General features: G+C 40.2%; 1 protein-coding gene across 1 annotated transcript in view; it reads left to right on the top strand.

The window, feature by feature from the left end:
* APBB2 (amyloid beta precursor protein binding family B member 2) overlaps positions 1-21,927 on the top strand; it is a 382,196-nt gene that overhangs the window by 133,990 nt on the left and 226,279 nt on the right. Inside the window, exon 4 of the mRNA XM_047091376.1 lies at positions 8,784-8,899. The gene's annotated coding sequence lies outside the window, so the exon portion shown is untranslated. The remainder of the gene's footprint in view (positions 1-8,783; positions 8,900-21,927) is intronic.

The raw sequence follows: 21,927 nt of genomic DNA, 5'->3' as shown, positions 1-21,927 counted from the left end.
ACAGTGTACTATGACTTTATATTCTGTTATGCGCAGCATACTTAAGTTCCTTTTTTTGATTCACTTATTCATCCCCAAATTCTCAAATAAGGTCAGACACAACAGCTTTTGTCTCTCAGTTCTTACATGTGCACATATGTGTGTATGACATTTTTCTCCAGAACCTTCTGCTTGCGTGCTCCATTCTGGACTTTACTCTTGAGACCTTATGCACAGCTGTGGACCTGGAATTTTCTTTTACTATCATGTTGGGAATTCTCAGTTGACCTGGATGGGTGGCATCTCCCTTGCTTTTGTCTCTCTTTTGCGGAGGCACACTGCCCAGTTGCTTCTTGAGAAAGAATGTGTATGATGTATTTTTTTTTTTTTTTGAGATCTGGCAAGTGTGAAAATATCATTTAGTCTCTCCTCATACATGATTGGTATAGAATTTAAAGTTGGAAATTATTTTCCCTGAGAGTTTTGGAGGCCTCATTCCATTTTGTCTGCTTCCAATTTTATTATTGAATTGTTGGAAGCTTTTCTGTTTCTGGTTATTTTACATGTGACTTTTTTGAGCGGAGGGAGGAAGCCTTTGGAGTCTTTCCTTTTAGTCTCCTAATATTCTGAGAATCCATCATAATGTGCCTTGTTTTTGTAACTTTTTTCATTTATTGTGAAGATTTTGTAGGGGGTGGTGGACGATAATTTTCTTCCCATTGTTTTTTGTATTCTTTCTTTTTTGGAACCCTTACTTGTCAAATGCTGGAACTTTTGTATTTTTCCTTCAGTTTATTGTTAAAAAATTTTTTTTGACCTCTGTTTTTTATTTTTTCTTCTACTCCAGGGTGCATTTACCTTTATTATTTTCTAACCATTCTATGGATTTTTTTTATATCTGTGATCATAATATGAATTTTTAAGAATTCTTTCCTGTTCACTCAATATTTCTATTTTTATAGCATCCTCTTCTTTTTTGCTTTATGGATGCAATATCTTTTACCCATCGGAGTTAATAATGTATATATGAAGTTTCCAAAGCTTCTAGCATTGACTCTGTTTCCTTTTAAAGTTTCTATTTGTCATGTTAGACTCTTCATCACATGTCTGGTGATTGCTGTCCATTTGATATACATGGAGACACTGAAAACTGATTGGAAGTTCTCTGCATGAACAAGTTGACAAGCTCTGTCTCTCGTCAACTGGTGGTCTTACTATTGGATGGCTTTTTCTTTTCAGAAGCCCCCTTTGTCTGTAGTTTTAGTAACAGTAGATCTCTTTACTCGGGCTGGTTAGTTTCTCTAGAAAAGTCTTCTAATTTCCTATGTGGCCGGTGCTGTAGAAACCCAGCAAGGGAAGGGGCTGTGGATCTCTCCATTCAGAGTGTCCACTTTCACTCAGTCCTCTCTTTCAGTGTGATGTCTCTACTAGGTCATTGTTCCTAGTGTCCTGAGTCCAGACCTTCTTGGGTTTAACTTTTGCAAGGAGCAAACCTGAGATGGAGGGAGAGATAGTTGACAGGCTTAATGGTGGAGGAAGGATCTGGAAGTTTGCTCCTTAAAACATCTTGCAAGCAGTAGTCTGGTTTTCAGTGGCATCTCCACACTGCCCTCTCCATCCAGCCTGGACTTTTGATGAAACTGTGCCTGAATTTGCACTTTCCTAAGGTTCCTAAGTAACCCTTATTGGCTTACTTCTTCATGACGGTTCTGTCTGTAGACATTTAAGTTTTGTCTGTCCTTGCATTGCAAATTTACTCATCATTGGCCCATCTGATTTCTATTTTCCAGAATTTTTTTCCATTAAGTTTCTTCTCTTCCATTCTCTTTCTTGTTATATGTATATCTCTGCCTCTTGCTAAGTGTCATTTAGTGGCATTTTAGAGGGAATAGAGTTAAGCACATGATTGTAATCTACCACATACAACTGAAAATCCCTGTTAGTGAACTTTTGATATCTGGCCTTTCAGTTTGGATTCATGTTGTCTGGTCCATTAAAGAAAAGTTTATTTGGTTATTCCAAGATGGATTCCGTTTATTATACTTTTCAGTTTCATCCAAAAATGGAGCCTTTTTCCTGTTATGTACTCATTGTCAAAATGAGCTAGTTGTCACCCTTTCTTGATTTGAGTAGATAACAGGAAAAAGGCTCAGTTATCTCTAAAGTATAAATTCTAAGTGTGACCTCAAACCCAGTCACAAAAATAACATACAATTTCTTTCTTTTTTTTAATGTTTATTCATTTTTGAAAGACAGAGAAAGACAGAGCCCAAGCTCTGTGGGGCGGAGAGAGAGGAAGACACAGAATCTGAAGCAGGCTCCAGCCTCTGAGCTGTCAGCACAGAACCCGATGTGGGGCTCGAACTCACGAACCGCAAGATCATGACCTGAGCCAAAGCTCAGCCGACTGAGCCACCCTGGTGCCCCATATACACTTTCAACATTGTAAAGAAATAACTTCCACTTTCTATGCTTTTCCATAACCTTAATCTCACTTGGTTCAGTCTTTCTTGGATTTTGTACTAGTTTGATTTGAGTTGTGTCCAAGGTGGAAAAACATTCTTTTCTATGTGGTCCCACTTGTATTGTGCAGGACACTGCATTTTTATGAGTTATCTCTGTAGGTTGTACAGAACAACATTAGACCATGACATCTTCTCCATTTCTAGGATAAAATCACTCCCTCTTATGAAATGTGGGAGCGTTTATAATGTGCCAGAGCTTACATTATTGGACATGTAAACACCATAGCAGAATCTGGACCGTATATAATCTCTCTTTCAACTTTGTCTTTAAATAGTACTTCCATTTTAACAGTAGCAGGTGATTTTTTTCTTTTACAATGTTTAACATATTATTAAGGTATAGCAAAGATTGTAAAATTATTATGGGCCTAGTCAATCACCGTAAAGCAAAGAGGAAGCTAATTCAAATTTTAAAGGTTTTGTGTCCTGCAGGATTTGAATGACTATCAGGGAATCTGATCTTATTCCTAATCTAGAGTTTAGAACATCTTTTTTTTCGAAAAACAAAATAATGTTTACCTTCACATGATAGAATTAATATTTTCCTGTTTCAAGCGCTCCATGTTCTTTGTTGATAAATCAAGACTGAGAGCATATAGAAGTTCAGAGAGGAAACATTCTGTTCGAAGGTTCTTGTTTTCATCACGATAGGTAGAGTGCTAGGCATCTGTTTTGTGCTAAAGCTTACTAGAAGTGTCACTGCCTCTGAGCAACAAGCAGGAAATACTTCTGTCCTTAAAACCAAAAATAGATGCTCCTTCTCATTATCATAACTCAAAAGATCATCTTTTTTAATGAGATGGGCACATCCCCTGCGGTTTTCACAGATTTAAGAATCAGATTATTTAATGCAGAGCTTGGAGAAAAATAGCTCTGATAAGATAGATAATGGAAATTTTACTGAACGCTGAAACAAGAACTTTATCTTTCTGCATTTTTCACCTTTTATTTTTCATTTATTATTTTTGATGATTCCTAAAGAGATTCATTCATCTGTCTTATTTTAAGATGTTAATACATTTACATAATTCTTGCTGTATATTAACTTCAAAAGATCATCACTGCAGAGAAAAACAAATTGCTCACAAGAAGAATTGGATGTGTTAGGATTTAGGTATACTGTATACTTTAGACAATTGTACAAAGTATTGTGTATTAATGTGTTGGCAGTTGGAAAGGCAAAAATTGCTACTTTGCTGATTTTAGAAAGTTCTGCCTGTGTTTTAGAAAGTGGGGCAAGGGAAGCTAAAGAGAAGCAAGTAGAAGTAATTTAAGGGAAATAAAGTAATGTATTTGAAAGTGCTTTACAAACTTCCGAATAACATAAAGATGTTAATTGCTGTTTCTGCAAGCCTTGACTTAAAGAGAGAAGAAAGATCCAAAAAGACTCAAAAAAGAAAAAAATGGGAAAAAGAGAAAAGAACTAACTCGGATAAGAAAACGTTCAGAAAGAAACACATTGAGAATACCATAATGGGGGGGGAGGGGTTACGTTCTAGCTTTTTTTTAAATCTGAAAATGCAGTAGTACTTATACTTCTTATTTAAGCAGTTAAGTTAAAAACATTTTATAAACCAAAAGTTCTGCTGAAAATAATTTGGGGAAGGAATCTTATCATATGAGTTGGCAAGAATTGGGTGGAAACCACAAGGCAGATGACTTTCTCAGCTCTAAATAAAGATCTGTGTGTCATAGGGGCTTCTGTGCGGTGCTTCCACTTAATTAAGGTTTAATTTACATTTGTTGATATCATCTGAGCTGTACATTTTGTTCTTATTCACACCTTTACAAGGTAGGTATCATTAACCCATTTTACTGATGAGGCATAGAGGGTAATCGACTTGCCCCCAACCACTTAATTCTCCAGTGGCAAAACCCTCATTCATCCAACCCTTGAGTTTATTTCCACATCCCCACAGATGCTTCACGGCAGAGCAATTAATTCCATTGTGTTTCTAGATACATGGCTTATTGGATCTCTCTAGAAGAAGTCCTTGTTAAATAACAGTAGTCAACTTACAAATATCACCAGGGCCATTTATCCTCAACAAATATCACCAGGGCCATTTATCCTGGGCATGTTTTAGGCCTGGCTGTGTTTTTACTAACTGACTTCAAACGAGTCCTACTATTTGCATTCTGTAAGAACCAAGGAATAAACAAAGAAGACATCTCAGCTGCCCAAGTATGGGTTCAGAGTCTGTGCACTGTGCCCTTCACACCTTATCTGGAGTTTGGCATTTTAAGTTTCATTCTCTTCTAAATTTTATTTGGTTTCCAAAATCATAGCTGACTTGAGAAAGGGAAAGGTTCCTACTCTGACCGCAATGAGACTTGACTCTTGAGGGTTGGGGCGAGGGCGAGGAGATAATCAAACTATGAAAGGCAGACAAAGTGTCTCCTGGAGCAGAGCAGTCAGCGGCCTTTGAGTAGAAGAGCAGACAGCCCTCTGTGCCTCCGAAGCTTGTCTCGCCACTGGCCTTCATAGGCAGGTGTGTTCCATTTACCAGCAGTGCGCACAAAACCAGTATTGCACCCTGTCCCTCTATTCCACTGATTGTTTCTTCCTCTAGGATCCTGACTCTGCTTGGTTCTAGACCTGGGTCTGTAACTTGGATTTCACCTTTAGCTCTCCAGGGTGTTTTTATACCTGTACTTTCCTTGCTGTTTGAACCTCAGCAATCTTAGTTTTGATTCTCAGAGTGTCCTGTTGGCTTTGGGAGGAACTCCAATCCTGCCAGCTCTGGTCATGGCCGTAGAAACTCAGCCTCTGCCCAGTATCCCCTGAGCCAGCTCCTTTAGTTCAGTGTTTTCATGTTCCAACGGAGCAAGATAATTGGTAGTCATATTGATGATCCCATGTCACCAAAGATTAATTATATTCTGTATGTTCCAAGAAGGCATTACATTTTAGAAAAAAAAATTTAATCCAGTACGGTTGAAGCTAAACCCATTTTATTACTTAGATGGGTAGTCCTTCAACTGTTATGAAAACCTTGATCATTCTCAAGATCTTCTTCCTCCTTGCGGTTTATAAAAAGCAGAAATTATATAGTATTATAACAGCATAGTGAGGCAGAGAATTATAATGAGTTATAGAATATTTTTGAGGAGCATAACCAATTTTTTTTAGTAGCTTGCACCAGCTTTCTTATCAAAAAATGGTTCATTAAACAAAGTCTTTTTTTTAACATTTTGTTTACAGATTTGTCTTTTAGGTCAATAGCAGCAAATACTTAAGTAGAGATGCTACAATATCATAAAATAGTTAAAAAGGGAGATAGTGGAGCAAGTGGTTGTTGACATGAAATGTTTATTTTGGGGATAATTCTTGGCATTTTTGCCTCACATCAGCATAATAAGGGTTTGTAGAAGAGGAGGGAAACATTAATGTATTTGTTGAGGATAAATGGCCCTGTAGAGCATTTGTGTTAGTGAATATATTATGGATAGTCCCATAAATATAGTAATTAAAAAGTTGCACACTAAACATTTTGTGGACTGGCATAAATATCCCTTTCCTCCCCTCAATGGCCTGCATTCGAGTGAATAGTGCATTGTTCCTCTTGGTTTCTTAGTATTCTTAAAAATAGGAAAAAGAATGGTAGTCTCAAAGATTTGTTTCCTTCTTGGGGTATTGGCTGATCAGATGGGCAGAAACAGATTTGATGTTTTTAGGACTGAGTTATTTTTTTACAGTCAGAAAAATGTCCCACAATACCTACTAAAAAAAAACAACAACAACAAGCAAACAAAACAAAACAAAAAGCAGCAACAACCCATGCTTCCTGGCTTTGGGAAATTTAATCATTAAAGTTATTTCCAGACAGTACCGCAGTGTGCTGGCGTATAATGTGTAAAATGTGTTCAGTAGAATCAGTGATACCACAGAGCTTATGTGTTGTAAAAGACGCGAAATGATGAATAATATAAATATATATTAGGGACAAAAACATAGACCTGTAGTGAGTGAATTTTCTGGATTTTCAAGGAAGCCAGACTTGATTATCTCATTACTATCTGTTGCCCCAGTGGGTTGAACCTGAGGAGGTTGCTGTGTGAATGAGCATCTGGGAGGAGAGGCACCATGCTGTTAGAGTAATGACGTCCTGTCCTTCACACAGAAGGGTAACAAAGAAGGCAGACAGATGTAAAGTGGGCAATTTCTATTCCTTTGCATGCTCAAAATGTTCGCACCTAGCTATTTTCCCATTTATGAGGCATCCTGTTTTTCATAATTTCATTTTTTCTGAATCGTCTTACTTACCACACTATATGCATTTATGAGTTCATAAAGATTTTTTTCTGTGAGGAGGAGAGTAAATGCAGTTGAGTCTGATTTGCAGCTTGGCTTTGAGTCAATTAGGTTGAGAAAAGAAGGAATAGACTATTCCTGTTCTCACCATTTAATTAGCCTCTTTACCTCTTAGTTGTGAGAGCTCTTGACTTATGTACTGGCTTGTCGATTTATTCCATACTTGTTGACTGCTTGCTATGAATCCTATGCCCTGGGGATGCAAAGAGGAATGGCCCAGTTAGGTTTCTGATCTCTTTGGAACCATGTCCATCCTGGCTGACTTAATGACAGTGACATGTTTATCTAGAATTCTGAAATTCAGCCGTCTTCCAAAGATGGCCTGGAGATGTTCATGGTAACAGAATAGACCAGCTCTGGAAGCCTCACAGCTTTTGAGATCACAAAATCTGCCTACAAAACATAAAATCTACTTTTTAAGGTGTTTTCCGTTGCATTAGACTTTCTAATGAACCTTGCTGTTGTGTATTTATTGGAGTGCTTTCCAAGAACTAAGTCACTTCCTGCACTTCTGAATTTGCCAGAACCTGAGGTGGAAAGTGGGCAGGAGCCTGAGGGGGATGGCGTTGCTGCTGTCTGAAGAAGCATTACGCTGGGCAGTCTCAGAGGCAGGAGCCATGGCCAACTGTACTCCCTTTCCTTGTCTTTATTTTCAAATGTCTGACTCTTCATTTTTATTCATCTGGTCATGCTTGGAGGGGTCTTTGAATTGAAGCATCTTCTGAAGCCTTGTGAGATGGTGGGTACTGGTTTCACTGAATGAAACTTATGTAAACCTTTGGCAATGTTGGCACCCCAAGCCAAAGGTCATTTTAAGCAGATCGTTCTTCTGGATGTTTTACTTACAAGATGCTTTTTCATACTGCTAAGTTCTATCGATGTGCTCGCCTCACAGATGCCCCTATCCGTCCTGATATGCACTGGTATATGTGTTTATTTACCTTAAAACAGGGTTGGGCTGTTTCAATTTTGGAGGGTAGCATGAGTAAGAAACCAAGATTTTCAAGATCTAGGTTGTCAAACAATTTACATGTCAACCCATTCTCAGTAAAGAGCCTTCCCAGCTGTTTTATCTACAGCATTATTGTCATTTCATCTATTGCCTCCAACATCCCAATGCTCTTACCTAAAACCTTGCTGTAACTAGATTTGTCTTTATTCCTCTAATTCTAATATTCTTCTAATATCAGAGGGTTGTGGATTTCAGTGCCTGGCATATAGGAGTGTTCAGTGTATGTTTTTTAAATGAGAAATTAATAATGACAGCAAATCAATGTGATGTCTACAAAAATGAGCAGAAGTAATCTTTGCATTCAGTTGACTTCAGGAGGGGACATGAAGGGGGCTTCTGGGGTGCTGATAATGTTCTAGGTTTTGATCTGGTGTGTTCAGTTTAGGAAAATTCATTGAGCTGTTTACTTAATGATATGTGTACTCTTTCTATATTTATGTAATACTTCAATGGAAAGTTTTCTTAAAAAATCAGTCTGATGTCTTCTCTACCCAGTACAGCAGATTTCTTTTTTTCTCTCAAGCTTTTAGAGTTTTTACAGGATACTAGTTCAGATGTCACAACAAAGAACCAGGCTAGCGTTGTTCCTTGACTTTAAGGAAGAGTTGAGGGGAACACCAACAAAATGTGGGTGGGATTGCCTGGTCTTCTGAAGAGGGCCAGGGAGGGCCAGCCCTGATGGATAGACTTGCAGTGACCTGCACTTCTGTCACACTTATTACAGGGGCCACATGCTAACCATCAGTAGGCTCTGTGCGTGCCTGCAGTGACAGGGGGACTTCATCTTGCATGTGACTATGAATAATTCATAAATGTGGTTAGCTGGAAATTTGTGGTCATCATTAGCATTTTAATGAAAAAAAATGCAGTCATTATCCTAAATCTGTTTTGTTTCTACTTTTTTTTTTTTTTTTTGTCTCACCCCCACCCCCACCCCTATCCCTCACGACAGCTAACCATCTCAGTCTTTCCTGAGTACTTGGAAACTACTGAGGCCCCTGCTAATGTGCTGACTGGTCGCTATGGGCAGACGGTACCCGGAGGCTCACTGTCACCCAGGCAGCTCATGTACGTATGGGATTGGTCCCTCTTCTTTTTCCCTTTAAGTTTCATTGTAGACTATTGCAGTAAAGGTTTGTAACATTTAAATGAGAGTGTTTAGAAATGCAGGAGGATGCGTTGCTCTAGGGTACGTTTTTAATATTGAATGATGGGAAATGTTATTTAAATTAGGCTTTTTCTAATCCAGTGGCCATAGAAAGCCAGAAGTATGTATCAGCAGTCTCCCTCTTCTGTTTCAATGCATCCGCCCATAGATAGGGTTTTTTTTTTTTTTTAAGTTTTCCTTTTCATCACAATATATAACATTTGAAACAGTAGGAGTGCCATAAATTAAAATCATTTCCCACTGATCTTTACAATTCTTTTAAGTAAAAAAATTCCTGGACCCAGAAGAGAAGTCCTCTGGGCATGGCGTTGTTGAATACGTGTTAAGGAGAGAGCCCCTGACTCTTTATTTGTTAGCATTCTCCAAAGGAGGAAACTCCTGATTCCCTCAGCGATGACTTTCAGTGTCTCACAAAACTTGTTTTTCCGATTATAGTCTTTCAGGAATGGCTGCTCTTGTGGCCTTTTCCTGTTTGTCTCTATCTCAGATTAATTTAGGAGAAAAATTATTATTGCCCCTTTAATAATCTCTCCTATTTCTATAAAGGAGAGTTTGTCTTAAACTTATTTTTTGCCCCATTTAGACTTTTAGTAAAGTTTGGGCCAGCTGTTTACATATTTATTTGCTTTTGTTGCTTCCTTTGGACCTCTGGAATTTTGGCTTCAATTCAGGGGTGTGCTTGGGGTAATTTCCCAGAGTGCCTTTGCTCCCATATTCTTTTCAATGTTTATTCATATCAAGTCCCATTTCCTTGTACACCTCCATGTTTTTCTTCATAGGAAAGTTAGAACTGCCCTCAAACCCTCCCCCAGACCATTGCTTCTAAAATATAAGCTAGGTTGTTAGAAGCAGTGGAGGAAGGGAAAGCTGACAACAGAGCAGAGATTCAGACCAACCACCAGCGATAACAGCCCACAGCGGGGGGATAAACAGCTTTTACACATATACTTTAGTATCCTCCAACAGCATTATTATGTTACCCTAAAATTAGCAGTTTTCATAGTGAACATCAGAAAAAATTTACCCTTATACACTGTAAGATAGAGGTCAGCAAACTAGCCCATGGGCCAGATCCAGCCTCCACCTGTTTTTGTAGGACCTGACAATTGTTTTTATATTTTTAAATGGGTATGTAAGCACCTACATAATCTACTTTGCCTCTTGGCCCTCAGAGCCTAAACTATCTGCAATCTGTCCTGTTGAGAAAAAATTTGCCTATTCCTGCTGTGAAAGAAGTTGGAAGCCATGTACTATGATTGAAACATATGAATTTGTTATTTTTTGACCAGTTTTGTCCTACAAAAATGCTAATTTTATGTGGTTCAATCTAATATATTTTGAAGAAATTCATCTTTCAAAATGGTTAAAAGTTTGAACGTTGTCAGGGTTCTCAGGGTGGAAGAAGTAAATTTACTTAGAAAATTATGTATGTGGACCAGCTCATCGTTCACTGTCTTCGTGAGTGATTCACCATACATCTTTGGAGCTTTCCAAGGGGGCTTTGAGCTTCACAGCAGACTGGGCTGTTGAGTAGTTGAAAGGAAGCATTTCTTCTTCACTTGACTTAGGAAGAACTCTCTAGGAGAAAAACGTCCTTGTTTTACCCTTCCTGGGTGCCAGGAATGTGCTAGCCTTTCCCAGAGGCCTCTGCTGTGCATGGTGCTTTTTTCCGGGTGGGAACGAAGATGAGTGGCTGCATTTTATGGTGGGCACACAGATGATTCCTTGGAACTAGAATGTAGTTCTCACCCTTTCGTGCCTTTCGTCTCCTTTTTTTTTAAAAAATTTTTTTTTTCAACCTTTTTATTTATTTTTGGGACTGAGAGAGACAGAGCATGAACGGGGGAGGGGCAGAGAGAGAGGGAGACACAGAATCGGAAACAGGCTCCAGGCTCTGAGCCATCAGCCCAGAGCCTGACGCGGGGCTCGAACTCACGGACCGCGAGATCGTGACCTGGCTGAAGTCGGACGCTTAACCGACTGCGCCACCCAGGCGCCCCTCGTCTCCTTCTTAATAGTGTTGTTGCACCCTTAGTTCCATATATTAAAAAACCATCATTTATTTTATGTGGTGTGCTTTCCGTTCTCCCCTTTCTCCCCCCTTGTATCTCCCTTCTCCTGATTACGAAATAAGATTTGCTTGTTGAAACCTCCAGCTGTCGTTCTTTAGTGGCCACTCTCAGTGGTAGGAAACATTACCCTCAGCTGCTCTGTCTCCTGTCACCTGGGGCAAGAAAATTAAGATGACCTGGGGTTTCTGGACCGGTACTAGGTCTGAACAGGGCCACAATATTCCCTGGAGGAGAGAAAATATTTCAAGGGAAAAGAAATTCTCTGTAGAGTTTATAATTTTGTCCTTAAGTGTGGTCAGAACCATCAGTCCAGGGTTGATAGTATACAGTGCTGTGCTCTGAACAATTTTTGAGGCTCATATGGCAAATTGGAGTTTTAGATTTTCAATGTTTCTGTCTTAGGATCATCATTTTCCCTTTCAGCACTGTCTTCTTTCAGGATAGGATGCTGTTCTTTGGTGGAATGGGGCATGGCATCCATTGAACACCAGAATAAGAAGTCAATAGCTACAGGTGATCTCCCCACTCTTTTCATGCAGATATTAGTGCTTGTGTTGAGACTAGAGTTTGAAAACTATCCTGGGACTGGCTAATAAGATTTCATCCTTGTTTTTTTTGTGTGTTCGCACCTAGCCATTCTCCTGCGTGCCTTCAGCTGCGCCAGCTGTAGCTGTCAGGATCTGGACTGTGGCCATAGTCTCCTGACCTCTGGCCTGCAGTCCCTCTCCCTGCAAATTGGACTCATACATCCAGCCAAATTCACCTAATGGCATCCCTGTGCAGAATGTTTCGTGCATCCCCACTCGTCTAGAAGGTCACCCTGACATTTGAGTCCTCCACATTTTCTTTCGCTGCCCCTTATTTTAGTACCCCTGACTCATGGTTAATAATAGTTTTTGTTGGTAGTATTACTCCTCAGCAGATATCTTACATTAGCCTCAGTGGGCTCCTCCCACCGAGACATACTGGTGCCTTTGGGTCCCTGTGCCGTTCCCTCTCTGGAATTCAGATCCATCTTTTGACCACCTGCTGCAACTCTACTGTGGCTTTAGGGTGTAGCAGAATTGCCCTCATTCCCAGGAAGCTTCCAGGAAGCTTCCCTGGTTTCCCAGATAGTAGTAGCATGTGCCCAGGTAGCTCTTTAATCTCCCTCCTGAAGCTTATGTCCCAAATGGCTCTTTATATTTTGGAATCTTTATATACTTGGTCTGAACTTTGACACTGAACTCTTTTTTCACTTCCCCCGTCTTCTCTGCCTGTGAGGACAGCGCTTTATCTATGGTAGATCCTTAGATAATTGTAGCATCACTTTGGGTTTGGGATGCGATCTGATAATTGTCTGCAGGAAGCCCCCGTAAGCATTTTCCAGAGCTCTGGGCCGAGCTTGCCTCCAGGGCAGTCCGTTGCTTCAACACGTGCTGCTCACCTACCCCTGGCTCTGCTTCCACCTTCCTTTCCCTCTCTCAGAGGGTAGTTGTTTCCTCCTTTTCTGCACTTAAGAAATTTCTGTTTGAAACGTTTAAACAGTGACAGGCACACACAACCGTTTCTTTTGGCCTTCCCTTCTTGACTTCCTTGGTGTCATTAATGAAAGGCTTCATTTTGTTTTGTTTTTTAAGTTTATTTATTTTGAGAGAGAGAGAGCAGGGGAGGAGCAGAGAGAGAGAGGGAGAGAGAGAAGTCCAAGCAGGCTCTGCGCTATCAGCGCAGAGCCTGACACGAGGCTCAATCTCATGAACCCTGAGATCATGACCTCGGCCAAAATCAAGAGTTGGATGCTTAATCGACTGAGCCACCCAGGTGCCATGAAAGGCATTGGTTTGTAAAGATTCATTGTGTTATCCCCATTTCACAGATAAGAAAACTGCCGCTTGAAACAGAAAAGTAACTTGTCAGAGCAGAATTGCAGTTTGAGCCTGGGTTTTATCCTCTCCACCCCACCCTGCCTGACCTTGTCCCCATCTGTATTCTCTCCTACGCTGGGGTTGTCTAGTGACCTGGTGATCATTTATTTAGGTGGTATCCACTCACAAGTTCTCCACACCAGGGCTTTTGGTAAATACAGGTCTTAAAGACCTACAAGATTCAGCATCAAAGAATGCCGACATCTGTCTCTGTCTCTTACCTCTTTTAAACTCTGGAGCCACAAATGACACAGAGGCCTTAAGAGAGCACTTTGTGTAGAAAGAGTAATAGTAATAAATACCATAATGGTAATAACACTTTTAAATCATACAAGTAACACATGTTTAATATAGAAAAAATTAAAAATAAAGAGAAAATAAGCTCTTACACCTCCACATACCAAGAGATTAACCATTTTATGCCTTTGTTGAATACCCTTCTGTAAGTCAAATATTCTCTCTCGATGTATTTATTTTCTGATTATTTACAGAAATGGGATAATGTCGTCCATGGTGTTTAGTCAACAAAGTGTCATAAATATCTTTCTAGACTAGTACATTTACTTTCCTGGCAGCTTAAAACCAGCTGTGGCCAGCGGTAGACTATCTGTGTGGTATTCCAGAGGGAGGAAGTAAAAACAGTTGAATGCAGGGAGGCTGCTTGACGTTAAAGAACAACTTTTACCATGGTTAAAAAAGGGCTGGTTAGGACCTGTTACATTGATTTTCAATATCCATTAATGGGTCTCAGCTCCCAGTTTGGAAAGCACTGGCCTAAGAGATCACATGCTAGTGGAAAGCATCCTTGGACAGAATTGGTGGTGGGGGAGTGGGAAGGAGCAGAGTTTCTGAACTCAGCTGGGGTGTGAGGAAACTTTCAGAATTTGCATTGAGTCCAGAAGTCTGAGAGCAGTGCTCAAGATCATTAATAGTCAAGTGGGTTTCAGTGCCCAGGACAGGCAGGAAATGACGCAGTCACCCGAGAGAGGGGCTTTCTGCTCTGGTTTTAATCGGTTTTCCTGGTGTGGGAGGAAGTCCTGCAGGATTGTCCAGATGCTGGTGATCACGGCTGAGGAGTCCTTGGGGAGTCTCATAGTTTTAGTAATAAGATTCCCTGAACAGTGAGGGGATATTGGAATTGGGGAATGTTAAAGGAGCAAGATTTTTTTTTTTTATTATTATTTTTTTATTTTTTTAATGTTTATTTCTGAGACAGCGAGAGACAGAACATGAGTGGGGGAGGGACAGAGAGGGAGGGAGACACAGAATCCAAAGCAGGCTCCAGGCTCTGAGCTGTCAGTACAGAGCCCAACACGGGGCTCGAACTCCCAAACAGATCATGACCTGAGCCAAAGTCGGTCGCTCAGGTGCCCCTAAAGGAACAAGATTTTTAAAATAACGCTGATTAAATTCTTCCTCTGTCCGATGGGAGGAAAAAAGATCCATTTATCTTAGAAAATGTATAAATACCGAAAAGCACAAAGAAAAAAACCCATCCTTAACATTTTGGATGTGTTTTTATGGTCTTGGTGCATTGGTACCTTTAGATTAAACATTATTGTGATCATACAGCATGTCTTATGTTACGATGTGCTTTTTGTCACTAATTCATCATGCAAATTTCTGACATTAAATCTTCTTTTAGTATGTGATTTTTAACAATCTAACACATTATTACATTGCACGGGTATATCGTGATTACCAATCACCCACTGTTGAGCATTTAGGGTATTTCTAATCTCTTGATGTCCTTCTGGATTAATCATCACTTGTAACTCTATTTTTCTCCTTAAGAAATGGCCATAGGTGAAACTGCTGAGTTAAAAGGTTTGTTTGCACATTATGAAGACATTGCTATGCACACCCGAACTGCCCTCTGGAGAAGTTGTATCTATTTCCATTCCATCGCCCTTGTGTGAAGACTGAACATTTCTTCCTATTCTGGAAACGCAAGGATAAAAAACACTTTCTGATATGATAGGTTAAAAATGCTATCCTTATTGTTATAGTTTGCATTTTCTTTTTTTTCTCCTCATATTGAGGCTTAACTTTTTTTTATCTGTTCAGTAGCCGAAAATCAGCTGCATGAAATATGTGTGATGCAAATGTAAAACAACTCAACTTTTTTTTGTGCAGATAATCTAACTTGTTTTCATTGTGTGTGGTTTGTATTGTGTTATTTTTTTTTTTAATTTTTAATGTTTATTTTTGAGAGAGAGAGAGACAGAGCATGAGCAGGAGAGGGGCAGAGACAGAGAGGGAGACACAGAATCTGAAACAGGCTCCAGGGTCTGAGCTGTCAGCACAGAGCCTGATGTTGGGGCTCAAACTTGGGAACAGTGAGATCATGACCTCAGCTGAAGTCGGATGCTTAGCCGACTGAGCCACCCAGGTGCCCCTTTATTGGTTTTAAGTTAAATGTCTAGTTCTTTAAAAAGACAAGTTGCCAGGGTTTTCATATGGCAATAGCCTGAGGAGTTTAATTAAAATAGGAGAGTCCCTGCACTTAGAACTCTGTGTTGGAGAGCACACAGCCTGTGATTGCTGCAGATCCCTGGATAGGGAGACAGGAGGCCTGAGTCCAGACCTGGGCCTGCCAAGTAGAGCTAAAGGCATGGACAAGTTATTAGAAACAACCGAGTCTTGGAGCATCTGGGTGGCTCAGTGCAGTGCATTGAGCATCAGACTCTTGATTTCGGCTCAGATCATGTTCTCATGGTTCATGGATTCAAGCCCCACTTTGGGCTCTGTGCTGACAGTGTGCGTCTGCTTGGGATTCTCTCTCTCTCTCTCTCTCTCTCTCTCTCTCTGCCCCTCCCCTGCTCATGCTGTCTCTCTCTGAAAATAAATAATTTTTTTTTAATTTTTTTAACGTTTATTCATTTTTTGAGAGACACAGGGTGTGAGTGGAGGAGGAGCAGAGAGCGAGGGAGACACAGAATCGGAAGCAGTCTCCAGGCTCTGAGCTGTCAGCACAGAGCCCGACGTGGGGCTCGAACTCACAGGCAGTGAGATCATGACCTGAGCCGAAGTCGGACACTTAACCGACTGAGCCACCCAGACGCCCCTGAAAATAAATAATTTTTAAAAAAATTAAAAAAAATAACCAACTGAGTCTTATTTATGACATCTGTAAATTGAGGAGTTGGACTGGATGACATTTAGGCAATCTCTAGTTGAAAAATTCAATTATATTTATTTTCGAGAAAGAACAGTGAGTGACGTTTGGCCGTAGGGAGAACCAAGTCAAAATCAGAGCAAATGAATTCCAAACGTAGAACTCAGAAAATGAATGGGTAGTGAAGTATTATTTAAACTTGGATTTTAACTGCTTAAAATGTCTGCAAATAGGCCAAGACAAAGAGCTTTTAAAGGAGAGTGATCACATTCAAATAAGTAAAGGTAATCCACTTTACTACATAACAGCAGTGATAAACATAAAAGTGCTTTTACAAGATAATGTTTTGGTTTATCTAGTTAGCTGAGACAGTGTGATAACATCCACTTCCTAGTGTGCTTCTGATAGGAAAAGTTTTGAGTAACCATTATGAATGTGATTAAGTACAGGGCCTGACATATAGTAAGTGCTCAATAAATATACATTGAATGAATGAACAAATAAGTACTTACTTGAAAACTTACTTAGCATTGATGGGGGGTGGAAACTCCTTGCACATTACAAATTTTTCCGAATCCTGTTTTGTAACACACTCGGTTCTCTAGCTTTGGTTGTATTCGGGTAGCTTCTTTCTATACGTGACAGCCCACACTGTTTTGCACCCGCCTGACTCATTATCCTTCTCACCCATATCTCCTTAGTTTCCTCCTTTGCAAGATGGGAAACAGCTCTAAATGCCCTTGTATGTTTTTAGGGTCAGTTTCTTTTATCTCTGTCAAGGCTGAATTACCAAATCTTCCTGTTCTCCCTCCTACCTCCTGTATGTTTTCTGTTGCTGCTGTAATAAAGTACTGCGTAGTGGCTTAAAACAACAGTTTTATTCTCTTACCATTTTGGAGACCTGACATCTGAAAGGGGTCTTACTGGGCTGCCCAGGTGTCAGCCGGGCTGATTCCACTTGGAGCCTCTCTCTCGGGGAGAATCTGTAGCTTTGACTTTTTCAGCTTCTGGGAGTTCTTGTGTTCTCGTCTTGGGGCCCCTGTCTCCGTCTTCAAAGTGGATTGCTCTAGTCTCAGCTTGCATCACCTTCTCCCCTTCTGTAGTTAAATCTGACTCTGCTTCCTCCTATAAAGACAATTATAATTACATTTAGTGCCCCCCAAAACATCCAGAATCTCTCCTCCTCTGGAGACTTAGTCCCATCACATCTGCAGAATCCATTTTGCCCACATCAGGTCACTTCACAGCCTCTGGGGGATCAGGATGTAAGTATCTTTGAAGGGGAGGGGACAACATTATTCAGGTTGCTACACCTTCCTTCTGTCTTGCCATGTTGTGCTTTTCCCTTTTCTATTTACTACCAACTATTTGCTCTTGTATGAACTTAACACACACACGTGTTTGTGTGGGAAGTTACTGCAACCACTTGGAGAATTCTTAGTTTCCTCTCAAGCAACTCATCTCTGAATTGCTGTGCCAGGTACTCTTGTCAAAGTCGGACTGCTGTCACCTGACAGGAGTAAGAGGCAAGGTTTAGTACAAGGAAGGATATAGAGACATGCCAAACCCAAGACACTGTTCTGCTGGCAAATCTCCAAATCCTGTTGGAGTAAACCCTGCTTGTTAGCTGACCCTCTACAGCTTCCACCCAAATTACCTTCCAGTTCACGAATTCGTTCTTTGGCTGTGTCTGATCTTATTGAATTGGCCCGTTGAGTTTTTCCCCTTAACCGAGATATAATTCACACTCTACAGAACTCACCCCTTTAAATTATAAAATTCAGTAGCATTTAGTGTATTCACAAAGACACGTGACCATCACCACTGTCTAATTCCAGGACATTTTCACCACTCTGAAAGGAAATCCTGAGCCTATCAGGAGTTACCACCACAATTGCCCACCCTTCCCCCTCAGAAACCACGGAGCTACTGTGTCTCCAGCATAATGTTTTCAAGTTTCATCCATGTTGTAGTACTTCCCAGCACTTCATTCTTTTTTGTTGTCGAATAATATTCCGTTGTACAGATATACCACATTGGTTTTTCTTTGTTTTCTAAAAAAGAGAGAGCACAAGCAGGGGAGGAGAGCGGGGGACCGAGGATCTGAAGCAGGCTCTATGCTGACAGGCTGAGCACAGCTGGGGCTTGAGCTCATGAACCACGAGATCATGACCTGAGCCAAAGTCAGATGATGCTCAACTGACTGAGCCACCCAGGTGCCCCGTATTTGGTTTTTCTATTCATCCCTTTATGGACATTTGGGTTGTTCCTACTTTTTGGTATTCTAAATAATGTTGCCATGAACATTCACGTACAAGTTTTTGAGTGGACAAATGTTTCCGTTTCCCTTGGGTATATACATGAGAGCAGAATTGCTGGGTCATATGGTAACTCTATTTTAACCTTTTGAGAAATTTTTAGTGTCATAAAGTAGGTGGACCCTTTTACAATCCCACCAGTAATGTGAGAGGGTTCCCTTTTTTTGGCATCCTTACATTACTTTTTATTGTCTTCTTGATTATAGCTGTCCTAGTGGTTGTGAAGTAGTATGTTATTCTGGGTTTGATTTGCATTTTCCTAATGATTCGATGATGTTGAACATCTTTTCAAATCCTTTGTTCATTTAAAAACATTTTTTTTTAAGTTTACGTGTTTAGAGAGAGAGAGTGAGCGAGCGAGCGGGGGAGAGGCAGAGAAAGAAGGAAAGAGAGAGAATCCCAGTCAGCCTCCACACTGTCAGCATGCAGAGCCCGACACAGGGCTCAAACTCATAATAATATGCGAGATTGTGACCTGAGCCCAAATCAAGAGTTGGTCGCTTAACCGACTGAGTGACCCAGGTGCCCCTCCTTTGTTCATTTTTAAATTGGGTTATTTATCCTTTTCTTCTTTATGTATTCTGGTTACAATACCCTTTATATATTCTAGTTACTATAAAAATTTTCTCCTATTCAGAAATAGGAGAAAAATACTTGTATTTTTACTTGCTTGATATTGTCCTTCAAAGCAAAAAGTTTTAAATTTTGATGCAGTTAAGTTTATGTTTTTTGTTGTTTATATTTTTGATGTCATATCTGATAAATATTGCCTAATCCAGGGTATTGAAGATTTGGTCCTATTTTTTTCCTAATAACTTATAATTTTAGTGCTTACATTTGGGTGTTTGATTCATCTGAGTTAATGTGTTCTCAAGCAGTGGTTCAGTTCATTCTGCTGTATGTGCATATCTAGTTGTCCCAGGACTGTTTATCAAAGGACTGTTCTTTCCCTTATTGAGATAAGTTTTATAATTTCTGCAAAGAAGCCAGATGACTTCTTTAATAGGGACTGCATTTAATTTTTAGATCATTTCGAGATATATTGCTGTCTTCATAGTATTGCCTTCCAAATACATGTACGTGGATAGCTTTCATTTATTTAGGCCTCCCTTAATTTCTTTCTGTGATGTTTTATAGTTTTCAGTGTACAAGATTTCTACTTTAGTAAATGTATTTTTAAGTATTTTATTCTTGTTTGATGTTGTTATAAACAGAATTGTTCTCTTTTTTTAAGTTTATTTATTTTGAGAGACAGAGCATGTGTGCTTGTGCGCATGATTGTGGGAGGGGCAGAGAGAGAGGGAGACAGAATCTCAAGCAGGCTGTCCACACTGTCAGCACACAGTCCGCTGTGGGGCTCAATCTCGTGAACTGTGGGGTCATGACCTGAGCTGAAACCAAGAGTCGGAAGCATAACCTGCTGAGCCACCCAGATGCCCCTAACAGAATTGTTTTCAGTGTATGGAACTTGAACTTGTTTGTATGCATGTGTGGTTTTGTGCGTGTACATTATATACATAATACGTAGTGTGTGTGTCTGTGTGTGTGTGTGTGTGTGTGTGTGTGTATATCTCATTTCCTTCCTTCCTTCAGTCTTGCAATTTCTAGTAGATTTTTTCAAATTCACCTGCTGTCCTTTCATGCTATCCTGTTTTTGTATTCTGCAGTTGTTTCAATACAAAGCCTCTTTCAGACTTTCTACTATTTTTAGCTCTTGGACGCAGATTTTGCCATTTGCGTTGGCCATCTCTCTTTTTCTTGTTTAGTCTTAAACTTTGACTGTGAGGGCCAGTCAGATGGGGGGTCATTTGCCATGGGAGTCCAATGTGAATAGGAACGTGGAGACCCAGGGCATTTTTTTCATTTGTTTCAGTTCGTGCTTCATGGGTATCATTGCTTCTGGACCAGTCTTTGTATTATATTTTGGGACAGGGAACCTGAGGCTACATGAATGTTATGTGTTTGGATACCATACCTCCCTATAAGAGTAGTCTTGGGATTTTGACTTGATATTGGTGAGGCTTTAAACATTTTGTTTGTTGGGGTGCCTGGGTAGCTCAGTCAGTTGAGTGTCCAACTCTTGATTACAGGCTCAGATCATGATCTCAGGGTTCGTGAGATCGAGCCCCGCATCAGGCTGTGCACTGAGAGCATGGAGCCTGCTTGGGATTTTCTCTCTCTCTCTCTCTCTCTCTCTCTCTCTCTCTCTCTGTCCTGCCCCCACTCATGTGTGCACATGCACACTCTCTCTCTCAAAATAAACAAACATTAAGAAAAGTAAATTTTTTTTTTGCGTATTTCCTTCTTTCCTTCCTTCCTTCCTTCCTTCCTTCCTTCCTTCCTTCCTTCCTTCCCCCAAACAAAAGCTTCCTTGCAAAGCTTAAGGGGTGGGAAATGAATATTTTCTAGACTTTGTTTTACTGAGGGGCAGCCCTTTGTGACTGCCGGCATAGAGCAGGTAGCTCAGCTTTGTCTGGCCAGGTTCATGGGTCCTGTGGTCTGTGTGCCCCTTTCTTTGTAGATTATCAGAATCTTAGACATTTAGGCCATACTGTGCTCTGATAGCCTTCCAAGTGTTCAAGCGTTAATGTTCTCTACTGACTGAGTTCCATCTTCAGTTCTGGCCCAGGGATTTACTTCTCGTGATTTTGACGTTTTTCTTTGTAAAATAAGGTGTTAGGTATATGTTTTTCAGGTTTTCCATATATTTGAAACAGGCAGAATCCTCCTTTGTCATCTTGGCCTACCATATGGACTAGGAACTTTGGCACAACCTGACTGTAGGATTTTTAAGACCTTTCAATCACCAGATTACAATCTCTGATTTCCAGAGAACCTTAAATATAAATGAACGTTAAGTAAATATTAATTCAGTGTATGGGTGTTCTGCAGAGGTGCCTTGCACCTGAGTAACCCCAGTTTTGTGGTGTCGTGAAATACGGTCTCATCCATGGACTCCTGACCACTCGTAGAACACCGCTTTCTGTGCACGTCTCAGAATCAGTAAGCCAGATTCTAGATTTTTATATGGCATGTGAACCAAAGCTGTGCACTTGCTTATCAGAGTCCTGTCTATTGCCTGTATTTTTAGATACTCATAAAATAGAGCTTGTCTTCGTGTCTAGTAAGTAAAGGTTACATCTTGATGTTAATGGTAATAAAGAAAGGTGACAGCTCTATATTTATCTCTCAGGAGAGAGAAATTAAAGTTCAGTAGTCTAAATTAAAATCCCTTCTTTGCAAATTTTTGCTTTTTTTTGTCTTAAAATTCTCTCTGTAGTCTGCTTCTGAGGTGGACGTTTGAAATACTGCATCAGTCGAATGCAGACTGGTGCAGCCACTCTGGAAAGCAGTATGGAGGTTCCTCAAAAAATAAAAAATAGAACTACCCTACAACCCAGCAGTTACACTACTTGGTATTTATCCAAGGGTTACAGGTGCACTGTTTTGAAGGGGCATATTCACCCCAGTGTTTTTAGCAGCATTACCAATAATAGCTGAAGTATGGAAAGAGCC

This window comes from Lynx rufus, unplaced genomic scaffold (assembly GCF_022079265.1).
Source record: "Lynx rufus isolate CCGP_SWC_20201006 ecotype Redwood Valley unplaced genomic scaffold, mLynRuf1.p SCAF_3, whole genome shotgun sequence".
Taxonomy (NCBI): domain Eukaryota; kingdom Metazoa; phylum Chordata; class Mammalia; order Carnivora; family Felidae; genus Lynx; species Lynx rufus.
Note: the sequence above shows the minus strand (reverse complement) of the source record. Positions and strands in the feature narration are given on the sequence as shown.